Genomic DNA, 10,473 nt, shown 5'->3' on the forward strand with positions numbered 1-10,473 from the left:
TTTTTGGTAGGTAGTTTTTTTTTTTTTTTTTTTTTTTTTTTAAGTGTGGATGTAAGGCAGCCTTAAGCAAATCAAGACTGCAAAGCCAGGGCGGCTTTGAAAACTATTTTTGGACACGAGCAAGATTGGGAGCAGTAATTTGGGCTTCGGTTGACCGCGTCCTGGGCAGAAACAGGAGTCCTAACTCACTAGAGAGATTTGGCTAATTGTAACGTCAGAGATGGAAAAAAAAAATTCAGGCACCAAGCAGAGAATGGTTTCTATGCGCAGGTATCTGGGTTACAGGTCTGTCACAGCCTGGGAGGGTCTGAAAACGCTTTTGGACACGAGCTAGATTGGGAGCAGTGATTTGGACTGATGATGACCAGTTTCTGGGCACAAACAGGAGTCCGAACTTACTAGGGGAGCTTTTGCAAATTGTAACATTGTAGACGGACAAAAGGAAGGACGCTAGCAGAGGATGGTTTCGATCCATCGACCTCTGGGTTATGGGCCCAGCACGCTTCCGCTGCGCCACTCTGCTGCTACATGCAATGGCTTGGGAGAAGTTCTCACTAGACACTGACTTTTGCTGGGCTACTTAAGGAAAGGCGGCCCTCCGTCAGTCTGTGTAGAGATTTATTGGTTGTTGGGGAACATTTCGGGGCCCACAACTGGTTGCTTATTTTGTTTTCATTTTGTTGCTCGGAAGATCACCCGTACACATAGGCCATTGACCTGCCTGAAACTGGAACACCAGGCAAGCAGCTTCCGTGTCTCTGTGGCGCAATCGGTTAGCGCATTCGGCTGTTAACCGAAAGGTTGGTGGTTCGAGCCCACCCAGGGACGCAGTCCTCTTTTGCTTCCGCCTGCAGCTTGAGTGGCTCAGCTACAACTTCAATTAAGAGCTCCGTCTAACTGGCCAGTTTCAATATCTAAAGCACACATGGAAGAAGAAGGTTCTTCAGATGGAAGAGAAGAAGCACAGCAGAAAAGTGCTTGCTGCCAGCTTAATAAACGTGCAAAATGAAAGGATTCCAACAAAAAAAAAAATCTCCTTCGAGCCGGAATTGAACCAGCGACCTAAGGATTGCTATTAGAGTACTACAGTCCTCCGCTCTACCAGCTGAGCTATCGAAGGCTTGGGGGAAGCCCTGGGTGCGTGCTTACTAGCCTTACTTTTCAGTGTCACGGCCTTGGCAAGCAGGAGACGATTTCTCCCAATTTTGAAAAAGGCTGCAAAAAGGACAAAGCTGGAGGATGCGGGCATCGATCCCGCTACCTCTCGCATGCTAAGCGAGCGCTCTACCATTTGAGCTAATCCCCCTCTGCTGCTGAGGGGTGTGTGGAGGGTGGAGTTTTTTCCACTAGACTCTGACTTTTTGGTAGGTCGTTTTTTTTTTTTTTTTTTTTAAGTGTGGATGTAAGGCAGCCTTAAGCAAATCAAGACTGCAAAGCCAGGGCGGCTTTGAAAACTATTTTTGGACACGAGCAAGATTGGGAGCAGTAATTTGGGCTTCGGTTGACCGCGTCCTGGGCAGAAACAGGAGTCCTAACTCACTAGAGAGATTTGGCTAATTGTAACCTCAGAGATGGAAAAAAAAAATTCAGGCACCAAGCAGAGAATGGTTTCTATGCGCAGGTATCTGGGTTACAGGTCTGTCACAGCCTGGGAGGGTCTGAAAACGCTTTTGGACACGAGCTAGATTGGGAGCAGTGATTTGGACTGATGATGACCAGTTTCTGGGCACAAACAGGAGTCCGAACTTACTAGGGGAGCTTTTGCAAATTGTAACATTGTAGACGGACAAAAGGAAGGACGCTAGCAGAGGATGGTTTCGATCCATCGACCTCTGGGTTATGGGCCCAGCACGCTTCCGCTGCGCCACTCTGCTGCTACATGCAATGGCTTGGGAGAAGTTCTCACTAGACACTGACTTTTGCTGGGCTACTTAAGGAAAGGCGGCCCTCCGTCAGTCTGTGTAGAGATTTATTGGTTGTTGGGGAACATTTCGGGGCCCACAACTGGTTGCTTATTTTGTTTTCATTTTGTTGCTCGGAAGATCACCCGTACACATAGGCCATTGACCTGCCTGAAACTGGAACACCAGGCAAGCAGCTTCCGTGTCTCTGTGGCGCAATCGGTTAGCGCGTTCGGCTGTTAACCGAAAGGTTGGTGGTTCGAGCCCACCCAGGGACGCAGTCCTCTTTTGCTTCCGCCTGCAGCTTGAGTGGCTCAGCTACAACTTCAATTAAGAGCTCCGTCTAACTGGCCAGTTTCAATATCTAAAGCACACATGGAAGAAGAAGGTTCTTCAGATGGAAGAGAAGAAGCACAGCAGAAAAGTGCTTGCTGCCAGCTTAATAAACGTGCAAAATGAAAGGATTCCAACAAAAAAAAAAATCTCCTTCGAGCCGGAATTGAACCAACGACCTAAGGATTGCTATTAGAGTACTACAGTCCTCCGCTCTACCAGCTGAGCTATCGAAGGCTTGGGGGAAGCCCTGGGTGCGTGCTTACTAGCCTTACTTTTCAGTGTCACGGCCTTGGCAAGCAGGAGACGATTTCTCCCAATTTTGAAAAAGGCTGCAAAAAGGACAAAGCTGGAGGATGCGGGCATCGATCCCGCTACCTCTCGCATGCTAAGCGAGGGCTCTACCATTTGAGCTAATCCCCCTCTGCTGCTGAGGCGTGTGTGGAGGGTGGAGTTTTTTCTACTAGACTCTGACTTTTTGGTAGGTCGTTTTTTTTTTTTTTTTTTTAAGTGTGGATGTAAGGCAGCCTTAAGCAAATCAAGACTGCAAAGCCAGGGCGGCTTTGAAAACTATTTTTGGACACGAGCAAGATTGGGAGCAGTAATTTGGGCTTCGGTTGACCGCGTCCTGGGCAGAAACAGGAGTCCTAACTCACTAGAGAGATTTGGCTAATTGTAACGTCAGAGATGGAAAAAAAAAATTCAGGCACCAAGCAGAGAATGGTTTCTATGCGCAGGTATCTGGGTTACAGGTCTGTCACAGCCTGGGAGGGTCTGAAAACGCTTTTGGACACGAGCTAGATTGGGAGCAGTGATTTGGACTGATGATGACCAGTTTCTGGGCACAAACAGGAGTCCGAACTTACTAGGGGAGCTTTTGCAAATTGTAACATTGTAGACGGACAAAAGGAAGGACGCTAGCAGAGGATGGTTTCGATCCATCGACCTCTGGGTTATGGGCCCAGCACGCTTCCGCTGCGCCACTCTGCTGCTACATGCAATGGCTTGGGAGAAGTTCTCACTAGACACTGACTTTTGCTGGGCTACTTAAGGAAAGGCGGCCCTCCGTCAGTCTGTGTAGAGATTTATTGGTTGTTGGGGAACATTTCGGGGCCCACAACTGGTTGCTTATTTTGTTTTCATTTTGTTGCTCGGAAGATCACCCGTACACATAGGCCATTGACCTGCCTGAAACTGGAACACCAGGCAAGCAGCTTCCGTGTCTCTGTGGCGCAATCGGTTAGCGCGTTCGGCTGTTAACCGAAAGGTTGGTGGTTCGAGCCCACCCAGGGACGCAGTCCTCTTTTGCTTCCGCCTGCAGCTTGAGTGGCTCAGCTACAACTTCAATTAAGAGCTCCGTCTAACTGGCCAGTTTCAATATCTAAAGCACACATGGAAGAAGAAGGTTCTTCAGATGGAAGAGAAGAAGCACAGCAGAAAAGTGCTTGCTGCCAGCTTAATAAATGTGCAAAATGAAAGGATACCAACAAAAAAAAATCTCCTTCGAGCCGGAATTGAACCAGCGACCTAAGGATTGCTATTAGAGTACTACAGTCCTCCGCTCTACCAGCTGAGCTATCGAAGGCTTGGGGGAAGCCCTGGGTGCGTGCTTACTAGCCTTACTTTTCAGTGTCACGGCCTTGGCAAGCAGGAGACGATTTCTCCCAATTTTGAAAAAGGCTGCAAAAAGGACAAAGCTGGAGGATGCGGGCATCGATCCCGCTACCTCTCGCATGCTAAGCGAGCGCTCTACCATTTGAGCTAATCCCCCTCTGCTGCTGAGGGGTGTGTGGAGGGTGGAGTTTTTTCCACTAGACTCTGACTTTTTGGTAGGTCGTTTTTTTTTTTTTTTTAAGTGTGGATGTAAGGCAGCCTTAAGCAAATCAAGACTGCAAAGCCAGGGCGGCTTTGAAAACTATTTTTGGACACGAGCAAGATTGGGAGCAGTAATTTGGGCTTCGGTTGACCGCGTCCTGGGCAGAAACAGGAGTCCTAACTCACTAGAGAGATTTGGCTAATTGTAACGTCAGAGATGGAAAAAAAAAATTCAGGCACCAAGCAGAGAATGGTTTCTATGCGCAGGTATCTGGGTTACAGGTCTGTCACAGCCTGGGAGGGTCTGAAAACGCTTTTGGACACGAGCTAGATTGGGAGCAGTGATTTGGACTGATGATGACCAGTTTCTGGGCACAAACAGGAGTCCGAACTTACTAGGGGAGCTTTTGCAAATTGTAACATTGTAGACGGACAAAAGGAAGGACGCTAGCAGAGGATGATTTCGATCCATCGACCTCTGGGTTATGGGCCCAGCACGCTTCCGCTGCGCCACTCTGCTGCTACATGCAATGGCTTGGGAGAAGTTCTCACTAGACACTGACTTTTGCTGGGCTACTTAAGGAAAGGCGGCCCTCCGTCAGTCTGTGTAGAGATTTATTGGTTGTTGGGGAACATTTCGGGGCCCACAACTGGTTGCTTATTTTGTTTTCATTTTGTTGCTCGGAAGATCACCCGTACACATAGGCCATTGACCTGCCTGAAACTGGAACACCAGGCAAGCAGCTTCCGTGTCTCTGTGGCGCAATCGGTTAGCGCGTTCGGCTGTTAACCGAAAGGTTGGTGGTTCGAGCCCACCCAGGGACGCAGTCCTCTTTTGCTTCCGCCTGCAGCTTGAGTGGCTCAGCTACAACTTCAATTAAGAGCTCCGTCTAACTGGCCAGTTTCAATATCTAAAGCACACATGGAAGAAGAAGGTTCTTCAGATGGAAGAGAAGAAGCACAGCAGAAAAGTGCTTGCTGCCAGCTTAATAAATGTGCAAAATGAAAGGATACCAACAAAAAAAAATCTCCTTCGAGCCGGAATTTAACCAGTGACCTAAGGATTGCTATTAGAGTACTACAGTCATCCGCTCTACCAGCTGAGCTATCGAAGGCTTGGGGGAAGCCCTGGGTGCGTGCTTACTAGCCTTACTTTTCAGTGTCACGGCCTTGGCAAGCAGGAGACGATTTCTCCCAATTTTGAAAAAGGCTGCAAAAAGGACAAAGCTGGAGGATGCGGGCATCGATCCCGCTACCTCTCGCATGCTAAGCGAGCGCTCTACCATTTGAGCTAATCCCCCTCTGCTGCTGAAGAGTGTGTGGAGGGTGTGTGGAGGGTGGAGTTTTTTCCACTAGACTCTGACTTTTTGGTAGGTCGTTTTTTTTTTTTTTTTAAGTGTGGATGTAAGGCAGCCTTAAGCAAATCAAGACTGCAAAGCCAGGGCGGCTTTGAAAACTATTTTTGGACACGAGCAAGATTGGGAGCAGTAATTTGGGCTTCGGTTGACCGCGTCCTGGGCAGAAACAGGAGTCCTAACTCACTAGAGAGATTTGGCTAATTGTAACGTCAGAGATGGAAAAAAAAAATTCAGGCACCAAGCAGAGAATGGTTTCTATGCGCAGGTATCTGGGTTACAGGTCTGTCACAGCCTGGGAGGGTCTGAAAACGCTTTTGGACACGAGCTAGATTGGGAGCAGTGATTTGGACTGATGATGACCAGTTTCTGGGCACAAACAGGAGTCCGAACTTACTAGGGGAGCTTTTGCAAATTGTAACATTGTAGACGGACAAAAGGAAGGACGCTAGCAGAGGATGATTTCGATCCATCGACCTCTGGGTTATGGGCCCAGCACGCTTCCGCTGCGCCACTCTGCTGCTACATGCAATGGCTTGGGAGAAGTTCTCACTAGACACTGACTTTTGCTGGGCTACTTAAGGAAAGGCGGCCCTCCGTCAGTCTGTGTAGAGATTTATTGGTTGTTGGGGAACATTTCGGGGCCCACAACTGGTTGCTTATTTTGTTTTCATTTTGTTGCTCGGAAGATCACCCGTACACATAGGCCATTGACCTGCCTGAAACTGGAACACCAGGCAAGCAGCTTCCGTGTCTCTGTGGCGCAATCGGTTAGCGCGTTCGGCTGTTAACCGAAAGGTTGGTGGTTCGAGCCCACCCAGGGACGCAGTCCTCTTTTGCTTCCGCCTGCAGCTTGAGTGGCTCAGCTACAACTTCAATTAAGAGCTCCGTATAACTGGCCAGTTTCAATATCTAAAGCACACATGGAAGAAGAAGGTTCTTCAGATGGAAGAGAAGAAGCACAGCAGAAAAGTGCTTGCTGCCAGCTTAATAAATGTGCAAAATGAAAGGATACCAACAAAAAAAAATCTCCTTCGAGCCGGAATTGAACCAGCGACCTAAGGATTGCTATTAGAGTACTACAGTCCTCCGCTCTACCAGCTGAGCTATCGAAGGCTTGGGAGAAGCACTGGGTGCGTGCTTACTAGCCTTACTTTTCAGTGTCACGGCCTTGGCAAGCAGGAGACGATTTCTCCCAATTTTGAAAAAGGCTGCAAAAAGGACAAAGCTGGAGGATGCGTGCATCGATCCCGCTACCTCTCGCATGCTAAGCGAGCGCTCTACCATTTGAGCTAATCCCCCTCTGCTGCTGAGGGGTGTGTGGAGGGTGGAGTTTTTTCCACTAGACTCTGACTTTTTGGTAGGTCGTTTTTTTTTTTTTTTTTAAGTGTGGATGTAAGGCAGCCTTAAGCAAATCAAGACTGCAAAGCCAGGGCGGCTTTGAAAACTATTTTTGGACACGAGCAAGATTGGGAGCAGTAATTTGGGCTTCGGTTGACCGCGTCCTGGGCAGAAACAGGAGTCCTAACTCACTAGAGAGATTTGGCTAATTGTAACGTCAGAGATGGAAAAAAAAAATTCAGGCACCAAGCAGAGAATGGTTTCTATGCGCAGGTATCTGGGTTACAGGTCTGTCACAGCCTGGGAGGGTCTGAAAACGCTTTTGGACACGAGCTAGATTGGGAGCAGTGATTTGGACTGATGATGACCAGTTTCTGGGCACAAACAGGAGTCCGAACTTACTAGGGGAGCTTTTGCAAATTGTAACATTGTAGACGGACAAAAGGAAGGACGCTAGCAGAGGATGGTTTCGATCCATCGACCTCTGGGTTATGGGCCCAGCACGCTTCCGCTGCGCCACTCTGCTGGTACATGCAATGGCTTGGGAGAAGTTCTCACTAGACACTGACTTTTGCTGGGCTACTTAAGGAAAGGCGGCCCTCCGTCAGTCTGTGTAGAGATTTATTGGTTGTTGGGGAACATTTCGGGGCCCACAACTGGTTGCTTATTTTGTTTTCATTTTGTTGCTCGGAAGATCACCCGTACACATAGGCCATTGACCTGCCTGAAACTGGAACACCAGGCAAGCAGCTTCCGTGTCTCTGTGGCGCAATCGGTTAGTGCGTTCGGCTGTTAACCGAAAGGTTGGTGGTTCGAGCCCACCCAGGGACGCAGTCCTCTTTTGCTTCCGCCTGCAGCTTGAGTGGCTCAGCTACAACTTCAATTAAGAGCTCCGTATAACTGGCCAGTTTCAATATCTAAAGCACACATGGAAGAAGAAGGTTCTTCAGATGGAAGAGAAGAAGCACAGCAGAAAAGTGCTTGCTGCCAGCTTAATAAATGTGCAAAATGAAAGGATACCAACAAAAAAAAAATCTCCTTCGAGCCAGAATTGAACCAGCGACCTAAGGATTGCTATTAGAGTACTACAGTCCTCCGCTCTACCAGCTGAGCTATCGAAGGCTTGGGAGAAGCACTGGGTGCGTGCTTACTAGCCTTACTTTTCAGTGTCACGGCCTTGGCAAGCAGGAGACGATTTCTCCCAATTTTGAAAAAGGCTGCAAAAAGGACAAAGCTGGAGGATGCGTGCATCGATCCCGCTACCTCTCGCATGCTAAGCGAGCGCTCTACCATTTGAGCTAATCCCCCTCTGCTGCTGAGGGGTGTGTGGAGGGTGGAGTTTTTTCCACTAGACTCTGACTTTTTGGTAGGTCGTTTTTTTTTTTTTTTTTAAGTGTGGATGTAAGGCAGCCTTAAGCAAATCAAGACTGCAAAGCCAGGGCGGCTTTGAAAACTATTTTTGGACACGAGCAAGATTGGGAGCAGTAATTTGGGCTTCGGTTGACCGCGTCCTGGGCAGAAACAGGAGTCCTAACTCACTAGAGAGATTTGGCTAATTGTAACGTCAGAGATGGAAAAAAAAAATTCAGGCACCAAGCAGAGAATGGTTTCTATGCGCAGGTATCTGGGTTACAGGTCTGTCACAGCCTGGGAGGGTCTGAAAACGCTTTTGGACACGAGCTAGATTGGGAGCAGTGATTTGGACTGATGATGACCAGTTTCTGGGCACAAACAGGAGTCCGAACTTACTAGGGGAGCTTTTGCAAATTGTAACATTGTAGACGGACAAAAGGAAGGACGCTAGCAGAGGATGGTTTCGATCCATCGACCTCTGGGTTATGGGCCCAGCACGCTTCCGCTGCGCCACTCTGCTGGTACATGCAATGGCTTGGGAGAAGTTCTCACTAGACACTGACTTTTGCTGGGCTACTTAAGGAAAGGCGGCCCTCCGTCAGTCTGTGTAGAGATTTATTGGTTGTTGGGGAACATTTCGGGGCCCACAACTGGTTGCTTATTTTGTTTTCATTTTGTTGCTCGGAAGATCACCCGTACACATAGGCCATTGACCTGCCTGAAACTGGAACACCAGGCAAGCAGCTTCCGTGTCTCTGTGGCGCAATCGGTTAGTGCGTTCGGCTGTTAACCGAAAGGTTGGTGGTTCGAGCCCACCCAGGGACGCAGTCCTCTTTTGCTTCCGCCTGCAGCTTGAGTGGCTCAGCTACAACTTCAATTAAGAGCTCCGTCTAACTGGCCAGTTTCAATATCTAAAGCACACATGGAAGAAGAAGGTTCTTCAGATGGAAGAGAAGAAGCACAGCAGAAAAGTGCTTGCTGCCAGCTTAATAAATGTGCAAAATGAAAGGATACCAACAAAAAAAAATCTCCTTCGAGCCGGAATTGAACCAGCGACCTAAGGATTGCTATTAGAGTACTACAGTCCTCCGCTCTACCAGCTGAGCTATCGAAGGCTTGGGAGAAGCACTGGGTGCGTGCTTACTAGCCTTACTTTTCAGTGTCACGGCCTTGGCAAGCAGGAGACGATTTCTCCCAATTTTGAAAAAGGCTGCAAAAAGGACAAAGCTGGAGGATGCGTGCATCGATCCCGCTACCTCTTGCATGCTAAGCGAGCGCTCTACCATTTGAGCTAATCCCCCTCTGCTGCTGAGGGGTGTGTGGAGGGTGGAGTTTTTTCCACTAGACTCTGACTTTTTGGTAGGTCGTTTTTTTTTTTTTTTTTAAGTGTGGATGTAAGGCAGCCTTAAGCAAATCAAGACTGCAAAGCCAGGGCGGCTTTGAAAACTATTTTTGGACACGAGCAAGATTGGGAGCAGTAATTTGGGCTTCGGTTGACCGCGTCCTGGGCAGAAACAGGAGTCCTAACTCACTAGAGAGATTTGGCTAATTGTAACGTCAGAGATGGAAAAAAAAAATTCAGGCACCAAGCAGAGAATGGTTTCTATGCGCAGGTATCTGGGTTACAGGTCTGTCACAGCCTGGGAGGGTCTGAAAACGCTTTTGGACACGAGCTAGATTGGGAGCAGTGATTTGGACTGATGATGACCAGTTTCTGGGCACAAACAGGAGTCCGAACTTACTAGGGGAGCTTTTGCAAATTGTAACATTGTAGACGGACAAAAGGAAGGACGCTAGCAGAGGATGGTTTCGATCCATCGACCTCTGGGTTATGGGCCCAGCACGCTTCCGCTGCGCCACTCTGCTGCTACATGCAATGGCTTGGGAGAAGTTCTCACTAGACACTGACTTTTGCTGGGCTACTTAAGGAAAGGCGGCCCTCCGTCAGTCTGTGTAGAGATTTATTGGTTGTTGGGGAACATTTCGGGGCCCACAACTGGTTGCTTATTTTGTTTTCATTTTGTTGCTCGGAAGATCACCCGTACACATAGGCCATTGACCTGCCTGAAACTGGAACACCAGGCAAGCAGCTTCCGTGTCTCTGTGGCGCAATCGGTTAGCGCGTTCCGCTGCGCCACTCTGCTGCTACATGCAATGGCTTGGGAGAAGTTCTCACTAGACACTGACTTTTGCTGGGCTACTTAAGGAAAGGCGGCCCTCCGTCAGTCTGTGTAGAGATTTATTGGTTGTTGGGGAACATTTCGGGGCCCACAACTGGTTGCTTATTTTGTTTTCATTTTGTTGCTCGGAAGATCACCCGTACACATAGGCCATTGACCTGCCTGAAACTGGAACACCAGGCAAGCAGCTTCCGC

At 48.6% G+C, this 10,473-nt stretch overlaps 4 non-coding genes across 4 annotated transcripts; all 4 read left to right on the forward strand.

The window, feature by feature from the left end:
• The first annotated feature begins 2,105 nt into the window (after positions 1–2,105).
• TRNAN-GUU (transfer RNA asparagine (anticodon GUU)) lies at positions 2,106–2,179 on the forward strand. The gene has a single exon. It is a non-coding gene; the product is annotated as a tRNA-Asn (tRNA).
• A 1,276-nt stretch (positions 2,180–3,455) lies between these two features.
• TRNAN-GUU (transfer RNA asparagine (anticodon GUU)) lies at positions 3,456–3,529 on the forward strand. The gene has a single exon. It is a non-coding gene; the product is annotated as a tRNA-Asn (tRNA).
• Positions 3,530–4,800: 1,271 nt separating this feature from the next.
• Positions 4,801–4,874, forward strand: TRNAN-GUU (transfer RNA asparagine (anticodon GUU)). The gene has a single exon. It is a non-coding gene; the product is annotated as a tRNA-Asn (tRNA).
• A 1,282-nt stretch (positions 4,875–6,156) lies between these two features.
• Positions 6,157–6,230, forward strand: TRNAN-GUU (transfer RNA asparagine (anticodon GUU)). Its single transcript has one exon. It is a non-coding gene; the product is annotated as a tRNA-Asn (tRNA).
• Positions 6,231–10,473: the final 4,243 nt, after the last annotated feature.

Source organism: Engystomops pustulosus, chromosome 3, assembly GCF_040894005.1.
Source record: "Engystomops pustulosus chromosome 3, aEngPut4.maternal, whole genome shotgun sequence".
Classification (NCBI taxonomy): domain Eukaryota; kingdom Metazoa; phylum Chordata; class Amphibia; order Anura; family Leptodactylidae; genus Engystomops; species Engystomops pustulosus.